The following is a 13,408-nucleotide window of genomic DNA, read 5'->3' as shown; positions in this document are numbered from 1 at the left end:
GTGTACATAGATGTTATGCACACGTTGTGCAAGTGTTGCAATGTACTGGTGTAGATGCATGTATTGCATTGTGTTGTATGATGTGTGTAGTTGGATGTTTGTGATGCACACTATGTGTATGTGCACATGGTTGAGGAGAAGGCACTAGGTGTTTGTCGAGTGTGGCAACCGATCTGGAGTGCATATGGAGTAAAGACAAAGGTAGAAACTAAGGATTGATGAAAGGATAAGTATCAACATTTTATTTCATTTTTATTATGCATGTGATTTATGACTATGGTATATGATGATTATATGTGATATATGATTCTTGTTTGTGATGGTTATGATGGTTGCGATCTGAGCTAACCTGATGTGATATTTTTATACATGTTGATTTGGTCAAAGATGTTAGTTTGACTTGTTGTGACAGGAAGCGAACAGAATTGCAAGTGTACCTTATTGATGAATTACCAATGAGGTATGCTTTGAGGTTATTTCATTTTATTTGAATCTAATGAAATGTATGTGCTTGGAATGTGAATGCATGAACATGCTCGGTTGGGTGGTCGAAATCGACTGCAAGAATTGGCAGTAGCAACAAAAGAAATTGGAACATGTAGCAATATGGTGGTAGAGTACTTCATGAGTAGGTCCATTGTGGGGCACTAGTATCCAATAGTTTCCATTGATTTCCATGAGCATGCTATGATCGCTATGATGGTTTTGAGGTAGGTATATGCCTTAGTTTTATATTTTCTGATATGAGGAATCCTTTCCAAGGAATGGATCGCCTGGGTTAGGGGATTTTGGGGAACTTGGAAGGTGAGTAACTACACAGAAGGTGGTGACTGGATTTCTCGGGGGATTGTACAACAAAGAAGGGAAGGTGGCGGATATATTTGTTTTGGTCATGAGAATTTCCAGATGGAATCATATGCACATTGGGAGTGTGCACTAGAACAATGAGTTGGTAACTATTCATTGAGAGGACAAGTGGCATTGGAGTGTAGCATTGGACATTGGATGCAGATTTGACTTTTTAGTGGATTTTGGACTTCCTGGGAAGGAGGTGAATCCTGGCATTACTTTGAGGGTGGAGGTGTGAGCCTCTAGATTCCCTTGTTGCGGATGCAAACGTCGTGCCCTTTATCTGCTGGTATAGAAAATATGCATATGCAGTTATTACAAATATCGTAATGAGTTGTGTTATAAAGCTCCAGTATGCAGTATGGTTGTTATCCGGTCATGTTGTCATGATGTTATACCTTTGAGTAGGACACTTATTCCAATTTGAATGTTGGGTAGGACATCCTAGGGGGGTGTTCATTTGGTTGTTTATGGCTAAGGAAATTGGCAAAGGAATTGACTAAGGCTTTGGAAAGGCAAAATGATATTTTTGGCACATTTATTTATGAAAATAATGGAAATTATGAGAAAAGGAAGGTGACAGGTCACAGGTTGCATGTGAGGAGGAAATTGAAGAACAATAATGGAAACTGAAGAAAATAAAGGCCTTATCCATAAAAAGGCTTCTAAGGATCAATTGGTAGCATTCATCAGTTGATTTTTGGAGCTGTCTCATTATTATCTCTCTCTTATACTCTTGGGCACTTAGAGTTCTCTTGGAGCATTTTGGCATTGAAGCAAGAAAGGCAAAGAAGGCAAGAGGAAGCAAAGATCAAGCAAGGAAAGGCAGGATCAAGTAGCTACAACAGGATTCATTGCAGGTATCGACTTGCATGTGTATTTTTCTTGCTAGATTTGGCATGCATGGTATTGCATGTGGTTCTTTTATATCATGGCATGGGTTTTGCTAGATGTAATAGTGTTTTTAGCCTAGCCTTGCCATTTCTGGATAGCCATGGTGTGATGGGGTTCTCATGTTTTAGTTGAGCTGGATTACCGAATGTATTCAAAGTTAAGGGGTGGATCTCTAAATGATGGAGCACATGGCTTAATGGTCCCTTAACTAGACTGTGGATAACTGTAAAGCCACTAACCTAGTGACCCCTGAGCTAGACAGTGGGTTGTGGAAAAGCCAGGATTATGTTTTTCTTGGTGGGCCTATGAATCCTTTCCGATGAATGGAAGGATATGTGATAAAGCCAAGAGGTGGTTGCTCTCTATTGGGCCTAGTAATCCTGGGTTTGGGATATATGGTAAAGCCTAGAGAGTGGGTCTCATTTTTGGGCCTAGTGATCTAGGTTTGGATTGCAGTAAAACCTGAGAGACTAGGAGAAAGGATTCCTCACGGTGTAGGAGGAGAAATTTGGTGGCATCCATGATTGTTTGGCTTAATGATCAAATGGAGATCACAGAAACACCTATTGTGATGTGTTCATTGTATTGGCCTAGTGATCCGGGATGTATTACAGTAAAGCATGGTTTCTATTGACGAGGGTGAGGTGGTTTAGCCTCGGTATGCCTTGGTTGGTTCTTTTGGTTTGAGTCCCACATTCATGATTGGGATATGGAATGGTGGTGAATGGCTAAAGAGAGATTTGGCTCAACCATTCTATGGTAAGGTGGAACGTGGTAGTCCCATCTCCAGTTGGTTCATTGCATTCATTAATGAGAAATTCATTCCCTTGATTTTCATGTGTAAATGTACTGATGTATATGTGGATTTTGATGGCTGATATGTTTATGGTATTTATGTTCCTATTATGTAGGTTATATGTATATTTTTTGACAATAGCTATGTGTGGATCTCAATATGTTTTTACTTATAGATGAATAGATAATGTGTATATGACCTAATAGATGATAATGCAAAAAATGACATGAGGGAAGAATGGTTCATAGCGATTCTTAGATAAGTATGAGATCCCTACACTTAATTCTATTGTTTATGTTGGATGAATATGTGTTATGTTTCCGTCAATTAAACTTCATTAAGGTCACATAGGAGGTCGAATCTGATCATAGTAGCCTCTCATCTCATGTTTACCCCTGTTGGCATGGTTACTTGGGTGGATATGGGAGGAGGGTGTTATAGAGTGGTACCAGAGCATGGTTCAACTCTGGGCAGCGTGTGTTGGGCATACATGCATGTCAATTGCATGTGTGTCTCTTACACTTGCATTTCGTGTGCTTGTTGCATTTGATTGATGATTGATTTTGGTTGTAGTATGGTTATCATGGAGAATTTCATATTGATTTTGTGGAATGCATCCTTATGAGTATATGACTAGTTACATATTGTTGTATGTTGCTTACATGTTGTTGTATGTCACTTGATGACATCCTTATATGTTAGGTTTCATTCTTGTATGTTTTATTACATGTATCAGTCTTGTAGGTTGTACAAGTATTGATCGCTTATACTCGACTACATGTGTTCATGCGTATGTGTAGTGTAGTTAATTATGCATAGCTTATGCATGTTGATGGTTGCACGTAGCAATGCGTACAATGGAGTAATGGTTGTTGTCATGTATGAGGTCATGGTTTGTGAAGTTGATATGGTCATGGATTTATGACTGGACTCTAGCTGGAATGATGTGTATATGGTTTGGTACTCATGTGGTATATGTCCATATGCAGTTGTTATGAATGTATACTCTTAGTTATAGTATGCATGATTAGTAGGTCAAAAATTCCTTGTGAATCCATTGTATGAAAAATTTTGGTCATCATGGTGCTATTGGTTGTTATGATGTTAATATGTTGGTTTATATAGAGTAGGATATGCAGATCATCGTAATGAGGTTGCAGCATTGGACTCTGGGGTAAGAGAAGATCGTCATACAGGTATTGTATATTTGGAAAGAAGGTATATGTGTCATGGATTGTTATATGCATTAGGTTTATATAAAATATGTTTATGTACATGTATTTTGATGTTATGGCTATATTCATGATAGATGTTAGTTCATTAATGTAGTCATATGCACATGAGTCAAATTGTCAAGAATGATGGTAACTTGTGGTTGTATATTGTTATTGTTGTTTTATGTTATATAGCTTGATGATTAGGTTATATGTTGATGATGAGCGTGATATATAGCTTATTGTTGTTATATGTTATTACCTTGGTGATTAAGGTTATTTCATTGAGATGTTGATGTTGTAAAACCTAGTTTTACCTATGCAAATGTTTATGGTTGTGATATTAAGGTATGAGCCGAAATATTTGTGATATGGTGTTGTACTAATCTAAAATGATCATACATATGTGATTGTTATGCATGAACGACAAATGATTATGAGCTTATGATGTGAACATGTTTACTAGTTACTGTTATGGATATCATGATTTATGTTTGAGTTGATATGTTGTGAAGTTTCATCATGGTAACTTGGATTGATTCTGTAGACAAGATTGCCTCCCCTGAGATACATTAAGGTATGAGTTTTCTTATGTCGTATATTTGGTACTTGATTGTTTGATTATGTTGTCTAGTTGATTTATTTAACATGGTATGGTTGCAAGTTGGTTGAATGTTTGATGAATTGCATAATATGAGTATGTGTTCAAAAGATCTTGTTTTAAGATGGTTGTACTTATACATATGTGTTGAGACAATTGATATGTACTCGAGTGTAGTAGGTGACAGTTGTAGTGTTATGTCTAATGACTATGAGTTGACTATGGATTATGACATGATTTTTATTCTTGGTAAAGATTCATTGAAAATTGATAGATATTATTGTCTCGATATTTGGAACATGTGGTTGAGGTGTGTGAGAAGTTGCAGTAAACATGCTTGGTATCAACGTGACAAGGTAATAGTTGATGTATTTATATAACTAACAATTGAGTGACGTGACAGTACATATTAAGCCTCAGTTGCAGCAAGGTAAAAAGATAAAAGAAAGGAATTGGGCAAGAATCCCTTTGGCTATGTTTGGAAACCCTAATTATAAATGAAAGAGTGCCTTGCATACAAGGAGTCTTTTTAACCATGATTTTGTCTGACATTATGTGGATATGTGCTATAGTCACGAACATGTACTTGACATGTATATTATTTAGTCTCTAGTTGTAAGAGGATTTGTCAAGGGAATTGGAGTCCCTTGGGAGATGGCGTGGATGTGTTCAGTTGCAAGCAATATGCCTTGCACAACAAGGTAAGGTAACCAGTGTATTGTTATGTTTATTTATGCACTGACAGTAATGTGTTTATGGAAATATGATGTGGGGGATTGCATGTCAAAGAGATTGCCATGAAATATTGAAGAAGGATCAGGTTGAACATTCCTTGGGAATCATGGGGATTGAGTCATGGTGTCTATTGTTAGTCATGTGCTTTTGGTCTTTTGTGATTGTTACGCTTGATTTTAGATTTTGATTGTGTCTAGTGCATAGTTATGCCAATTGGGTTATGGTGTCGTTAATGGTTTCATGGTTTCCTTCTTGGTTGTTTATTGTCTTGCCTTTTTTGTTTTGAGTCTTGGGAATTGGTTTGCGAAAGAGGTAAGTTGATGGAGCATGGGGAGAGTTCTGTGGAACCCAATAGGTCATGTAAGAACTTAGATGAAACTATGTGCATGAGTAACTGCAGTGGAAGGTAAGACTATGACAGTCGGTTGTACTGGTTGGGTCCATTGTGGTAAATAGACGATGGTTGTACAAACATGAGAAAGGTAACCAAAAAGGTAAAGTAAATGGACTTGAGATGTTAGATGGATTGACTAAGTTGGGAACGGTGGTTCTCAATGTTGTGCATGAATAAAGGAAGTTCTCTTAACCTTGACCTTGATATCTAGTATTTATGTTGTGATCATGATTGATTTATGCTAATGATCATATGCATATATGTATGTATGTACATTTTTATCAGAGAGGGTCATCATGGATCATGATTGTTTTATGATAATGTTTATGTATATGTATGTGTGTGTCTATGTGTCTATGTCACTGTTGGGTGGGGTTATTAGGAATCATTCTGGTGGAGGAATGATTACTTACGTAGAAAAATGACATGAAGAGGTTCTTGTTCTTATGAGGAATCAATTGGGAAGAGTAGTCATGAAAAATATATGAGGTCAGTATCATGTGGTTATGAGTTGATATTATGTGATTATATTATGACTATGTTATGGACAGGTATGCCAAGGGATACATCAACAAAATGAAAGCAGTGTGGTCTACGACATGCTAGGATAAGCATGGATAAGACACTAGAAGTAAGGTTTCTTGGTAAGAACAATGTGGTTTTGGATGTGTGCTACTACTTTTGTGCATATGTTGTATATGCTTTACATGTTTCATTTGTGATGTTGTGTGCATGCAGTATTGTGCATATGTAGTGTGTGTACATGTTGTTTATGAAATATTATGTACATGGTGTTAGTACAGATAGTGTTGTAAGAATGTTTTATATTCAGTGCTAGGTGTAGATGGTGCTATGTACATGTTGGATATACGATGTTGTCTACATATTGTACTGTGTGCATGATGGATATCTGGTGTTGTATGCATATGGTGCTCTACGTGTGTTGGATATGTGGTGTTGTGTACAGATGATGTTATGTACATGTTGGATATGCAGTGCTATGTACATGTGGTGTTACGTGCATATTGTACATGTGGTGCTATGTACATATGTTGTGGTGTGCATGATTGTACAAGTGGTGTTGTGTGCATATGGTGTTGTTTACATGTTGTACAAGTGGCACTGTGTGTAGGTGGGGTTGTGTACATTTTGTGCATGTGGCATTGTGTAGATGTGGTAACGCATACATGTCGTGGATGTGGTATTGTGTACACATTGTACAATAGTGCAGTGTACATATTGTGTTGTGTACACGTTATTCAAGTGGTGTCATGCACTTGTGATGTTATGCACACATGGTGCATGTGTTGTAGTGTATAGGTGGTACTATGTACATGTGGTACATATGGTACTGGTGTAGATGCATGTATTGCATGTTGTTGTATGACGTGTGCAATTGTATGTGTGTATGTGCACATGGTTGAAGAGAAGGCGCTGGCTGTTTTTTAGGTGTGGCAACTGATCTTGAGTGCATACGACATAAAGACAAAGGTAGAAGCTAATGATTGACGAAAGGATAAGTATCAACATTTTATTTTATTTTTATCATGCACATGATTTATGAATATGGAATATGATGATTATATGTGATCTATGATTCTGATTTATGATGGTTACATGTGATTTATGATGTTGATCTATGATGGTTGTGTTTTCAGCTAACTTGAAGTGATATTTTTATACATGTTGATTTGGTCAAAGATGTTAGTTTGATTTGTTGTGACAGGAAGCGAACAAGATTGCAAGTGTACTTTATTGTCGAACTACTAATGAGGTAGGATTTAAGGTTATTTCAATTTATTTGAATCTAATGGAACTTATGTGCTTGGAACATGAATGCATGAACATGCTCAGTTGGGTGGTCGAAATCGTCCGCAAGAATTTGCAGCAGTAGCAAAAGAAATTGGAACATGCAACAGTATGTTGGTAGATTACTTCATGAGAAGGGCCATTATGGGGCACTAATATCCAATAGTGTCCATTGATTTCCATGAGCATGCTATGACCGGTATGATGGTTTTGAGGTAGGTATATTCCTTGGTTTTGTATCTTTCGATGCGAGGAATCCTTGCCAAGGGATGGATCGCTTGGGTTAGGTTATTCTGGGGAACTTGGAAGGTGAGTAACTATACAGAAGGGGGTGACCAAATTCCCTGAGGGATTGTACACAAAGAAGTTAAGGTCACGTATATATTTGTTTTGGTCATGAGCATTTCCAGATTGAATCATATGCACATTGGGAGTGCACCCTGTAACATTGAGCTGGTAACTGTTCACTAAGAGGACAAGTGGTGTTGGATTGGAGCGTTGTACATTGGATGCAGATTTGACTTTGCAGTGGATTCTGGACTTCCTGGAAAGGAGGTGAATCTTGGTATTACTTTGAGGGTGGAGGTATGAGCCTCTGGATTCCCTTGTTGCAGATGTAGACATTGTATCCTTTATAGGTTAGTTTAGAAAATGTGCATATACGTATATGTGGATATTGCAAATACCATAATGAGTTGTGTTATAAAGCTCTAGTATGCGGTATGGTTGTTATCTGGTCATGTTGTCATGATGTTTTGCTTTTGAGAAGGACACTCATTGGAAATATTGCTATGAGTTGTTTTATAAATATCCATGGGAAGTATGTTTTGTTTTTGTTTTTGTTTTGTTTTTTGTTTTGTTTTGTTTTTTTTTTTTTTTTAATAAAATGTGCATATACGTATATGTGGATATTGCAAATACCATAATGAGTTGTGTTATAAAGCTCCAGTATGCAGTATGGTTGTTATCTGTTCATGTTGTCATGATGTTTTTCTTTTGAGAAGGTCACTCATTGGAAATACTGCTATGAGTTGTTTTATAAATATCCATGGGAAGTATGTTTTGTTTTTGTTTTTGTTTTGTTTTTTGTTTTTTGTTTTTTTTTTTTTTGTTTTTTTTTCCTTCAGCAGTGTGTCATTGAACACTGAGGACAGTGTCCCCCAACGGGGAGGGTTCTGTAACATCCATGGTAAATATTCCATGTAAACATATATATGAACACGGTTGACAAGACACTTATTCCAAGTTGAATTTTGGGCAGGACATCCTGGGGTGTGTTCATTTGGTTGTTTATGGCTAAGGAAATTGGGAAAGTGAATGAATAAGGCTTTGGAAAGGAAAAATGATATTTTTGGCACATTTATTTATGAAAATAATGAAAATTAGGAGAAAAGGAAGGTGAAAGGTCACAGGTTGCAAGTGAGGAGGAAATTGAAGGAAAATAATGGAAATAAAGAAAATAGAGGCCTCATATATAAAAAAGGCTTTTGAGGATCAGTTGGTAACCTTTGTCAGTTGAGTTTTGGGGCTCTCTCATTATTCTATCTCTCTATCATACTCTTGGACACTTAGATTTTTCTTGGATCATTTTGGCATTGGAGCAAGAAAGGAAAAGAAGGTAAGAGGAAGAAAAGATCAAGTAGGGAAAGACAGGATCAAGCAACTACAATAGGATTCATTGTAGGTATCAACTTACATGTGTATTTTCCTTGCTAGATTTGGCATGCATGGTATTGCATGTGCTTCTTTTCTATCATGGCATGTGTTTTTCCAGGTGTAACAATGTTTTCAGCCTAGCCTTGCCATTTCTGGATAACCATGGTGTGATGGGGTTCTCATGTTTTGGTTGAGTTGGATTGTTGGATGGATTCGAAGCTGAGTGGGGTGGATCTCCAAATGATAGAGCACATGGCCTAGTGGTCTCTGAACTAGACTGTGGATCACAGTAAAGCCACTGGCCTAGTGACCCCTGAGTCAGAATGTATGTTGCGGTAAAGCCAGGATTATGTTGCCTCAGTGGGCCTAGGAATCCTTTCCGGTGAATGGAAGGATATATGGTAAAGCCAAGAGGTGGTTGCTCTCCATTGGGCCTAGTAATCTTGGGTTTGGGATATGCAGTAAATCCTAGAGAGTGGGTCTTGGTTTAGGGCCTAGTGATCTAAGTTTGGATTGCGATAAATCCCAAGAGACTAGGAGATAGGAAAATTCCTCACGTTGTAGGTGGAGAAATCCGGTGGCATCCATGCTTGTTTGGCCTAGTGATCGGGTGGAGATCATGGTAAATCTTATTATGATGCATTCATTTTGTTGGCCTAGTGTTCCGAGATGGATTACAGTAAATCCTGGTTTCTGTTGATGAGGGTGAGGTTGTTTAGCCTCGATATGCCCTGGTTGGTTCTTTTGGTTTGAGTCCCGCATTCATGCGTGGAATATGGCATGGGGTGAATGGCCGAAGAGATATTTGGCTCAACCATTCTATGGTTGGGTGGAACATGGTAGTCCCATCTCCAGTTGGTTCATTGCTTTCATTAATGAGAAATTCATTCCCTTGATTTTCATGTGTAAATGTACTGATTTATATGTGGATTTTGATGGCTGATATGTTTATGGTATTTTTGTTCCTATTATGCAGGTTATATGTATATTTTATGACATCATCTATGTATGTCTCTCAGAATTTTTTTACTTGTACATGAATGGATAATGTGTCTATGACTTAATATATGATAATGTAGCAAATGACATGAGGGAAAAATGGTTCATAGTGAGTCTCAAATAAGTATGACATCCCTACACTTAATCATGTTGTTTACACCTGTAGGTTACATGTTGATGATATGTTTGATGAAATGCCTGTCATGGCTAGTAGGGGACTGGTTATGGTCTTGTTCAGCTTATTAATTTTGCATCATTCTTTCCCTGTATTTTTATTAATTCTAAGCTATCATTCCATTCTGGGCAGTGGCCTATGCTATGGGCCTGAAAATGTGGCTTAAATCTTAGGGTCGCTGGCACAGAACTGGAAATTTTGGTTTCTGGTTGCTGGCAGGTAAGCCTACGAGAGCAAATTGAGGTTGTTGGTCTCTCCCTCGCCCATAGCATGAGAGCGACTATGGCCTAAGAGATCTGGAACAACAGTGAGACCTAGGGACAAGTTGTCTAACTGGCTGACATGTCTCCTGAGGGTTTTGTTGTTGATGTTGGATTACTATGTTTGATGTTTCCATCGATTCCACTTCCTTAAGGTCACATAAGAAGTCGAATCTGATCATAGTAGCCTCTCGTCTCATGTTTACCCCCGTTGGCATGGTTACTTGGGTGGATGTGGGAGGAGGATGTTACATATGCGAGATGACAAAGTGTATTTGCAACAAGTTGCTAAGGTATCTGAATTTTATGAGGTATGTATAGAATATCATAATTGTTTCAATATTATATTTTGATTTAACTGTAACATTGGGATGGAATGTTAAGCCCTGAGGTATGACAAAATATTACTCTTAACACAAGTTAAAATTCATATAGCACTCTTGAGTAATGCGTGACAGTCATATACATATGTGAGTAAGTTTTGTTCCTAGTATATTTGGATATCCCGATGTTGTTTAAAGATAAAGCATAGCTAGAAACACAAACTTTGATATACGGTATATTGATATTGTTGTCAATACTTGTAATGATTATGGTGACCCTGATGGCAATAGTGTGGTTGTAAGATTGATACTTATGATCTATTGACTATCTTCTTATTGATCTTAATAAGGCTTTGATAAACTGTAACTACTATGATGACTTAATGGATGCCCTGATTTGATAATGTTAGGACTGATGGAAATTATTGTATAACATGATTGTATGACATTATACCTTGATGATTGATGACATATACATCAAATCCAAATTGAATAGATGATATTTACATGTCATGACAATGATATATATGAGAACCCAATATAGTTTGACTCTTGGATCTGATATATGACAATTTCGCATGAACTGATATGACTATGTCATGAAGAAACAATTATCTTGATCCATTGATGATGACTATAGAAGCCTCCAATTTAGAGGGAGAGACCCTTGATGAGATCCTTGCACCCATTATTATTTACATAATAAATATAAAATTGAGGCTTCCTCAGAAGTTTTGAGATGGATGAATATGAGACCTATGATTGCAAATTAAAACTAGTCTCCTGAACTTGGATTGATGATCATCTGATGTTTTCTTTGTTAATAAACTTTATGAGCTAATAGTTCATTGCTGACAGGACTGGTTTACGCTAAGAAATTTTAGGAACCTCTTCTCGTGTAGAAGTGTTTTGTTAGAATCATGGCATACTAGATTGCATTGATGGATTATTGTTGCTATATTTGATGAATCCTTGCATTAATTCACCCCAAACTAAATAGATTTTGGACACACACACACACACACAAACAAAAACACAAACACACACAAACACATATAGCTAGAACAGAGACATCTTCATGTGTTTAGAGAATGTTGCTGTATGAGACAAGTTTAAGCTTGTGGTTGTTTCCTCCCTACGTGAGAGGGAGAAAGGATGAATATGGTATTATTTTCTTTATGATATGTATTTTCTCTAACAAAATAGTTTATTGATGTCCAGTATGAACGAGAAATAAGAGGACTACTACTCGAAACTATTGCATAAGGCAGTGTGGTTAAAATCATTAATGAGTTCTTTGAGTCGGTGCTAGACATGAGCACTTTGATATGTTGTAGAGAGAAGTAATGATGCTCCATCATATTTTCTAATATTTAGAGAGAAACTTGGATTGATGTATGTGAAATTATTGGGTAAGGGTCATAGTTGATCAAGAACACTTAGTGTTCCTTTCCCCCCCTGTTGAGATCTCAGGGTGAGGAATGTAGCAGTAATGGCTCCCGGGGTTGAGGGACCTCTGGACAATAGGATAGAGTGTGTATCCTTACCTCTGTGGTGAGTCGATCTTGTTTATTTTCGCTTTTAATGAGTATAACCCAGTTGGAACCTTACCCACAAGTTGAGCTTGTTGGGATGGACCTCCCCATCTGGCTAATGGGTTGAGGTGACTTGAGATAGGGTGTGATCCTTACCCGACCTGGTAAGTCAATAACGCTCAAGTCTTGGATGTAGGTGTTCTACCACTTGACTCTTTAGGGTCTCGATGGAGGATCAACAAGGAATAGGACTAAGTGTGATCCTTAAGTTGATCTTTCCTATTGTCACTAGATGAGGACACAGTGTGATCCTTGAGTAGATATCTCCTATTGTACCAGGTCAATAGGACAAAGTGTGACCCTTTCCCTTATGGTAATTCGATCTCACCTATTGATATAGGGTTAAGCTGGGCTTCCCTGTGATGATTCATTGGATAGAGGATGGTATAATTATCTCCCATATGATGTCAGATTCTTCTTCTTTAGACTCAAGACTATTCAACAATTGGAGATGGGAAGAAATGAACCGAGACAAGATATGACTTGATGTCAATGATGATTTTACTTCATTTGACTGAATTGATTATTTGATATAGAGTGAAATCATGATGCTCCCCTATTATTCTTCTTCTTCTATTAGATCGAAATTGTTCAGCCGATGATCAAAGGAATTAAGTTATGTCGAGATATGATGCGATGGATGTCTTATTGATATAACTATGGGATATGTATTCAAGACAGGTAGGTTTTGGAGGGTTGATCTCCCCTACCATTGGTTATGGATTCCTTTTCTTTTATGAGATGATATGATAGGGTCCTTATCGATGATGCAGTTGTTTGTCTTCTTTGTGATTGAGATATAGATATGATGAGATATCCTAGATAAGGTTTAATGTTGTTGATGGAAATTCCTCCCTAGCTAAGAGGGAGTGTTAAAATATGGGGCAACGTTGGGAATAATTTCCCTTAAGAAATCCATTAAACCCCAAGGGTAAAATTCAAAAGTAATTATTATTAATTGGCAAAAAATTTATTTGCTCTTATATTCAAATTTGAATTTAAATTTTAAGTTTCCTGCCAAAGCTCAAGGTCATGTTAAAATATGGTTATGTCAGCTTGAGAACTTTGAATCCCTTCTAATGGCTATAAATTAAAGTCCAAAGTGTAT

The sequence above is a fragment of the Pinus tabuliformis genome, chromosome 3_1 (assembly GCF_031772625.1).
Source record: "Pinus tabuliformis cultivar Carrire ecotype Pingquan chromosome 3_1, CPIR1, whole genome shotgun sequence".
NCBI classification, from domain to species: domain Eukaryota; kingdom Viridiplantae; phylum Streptophyta; class Pinopsida; order Pinales; family Pinaceae; genus Pinus; species Pinus tabuliformis.
Note: the sequence above shows the minus strand (reverse complement) of the source record.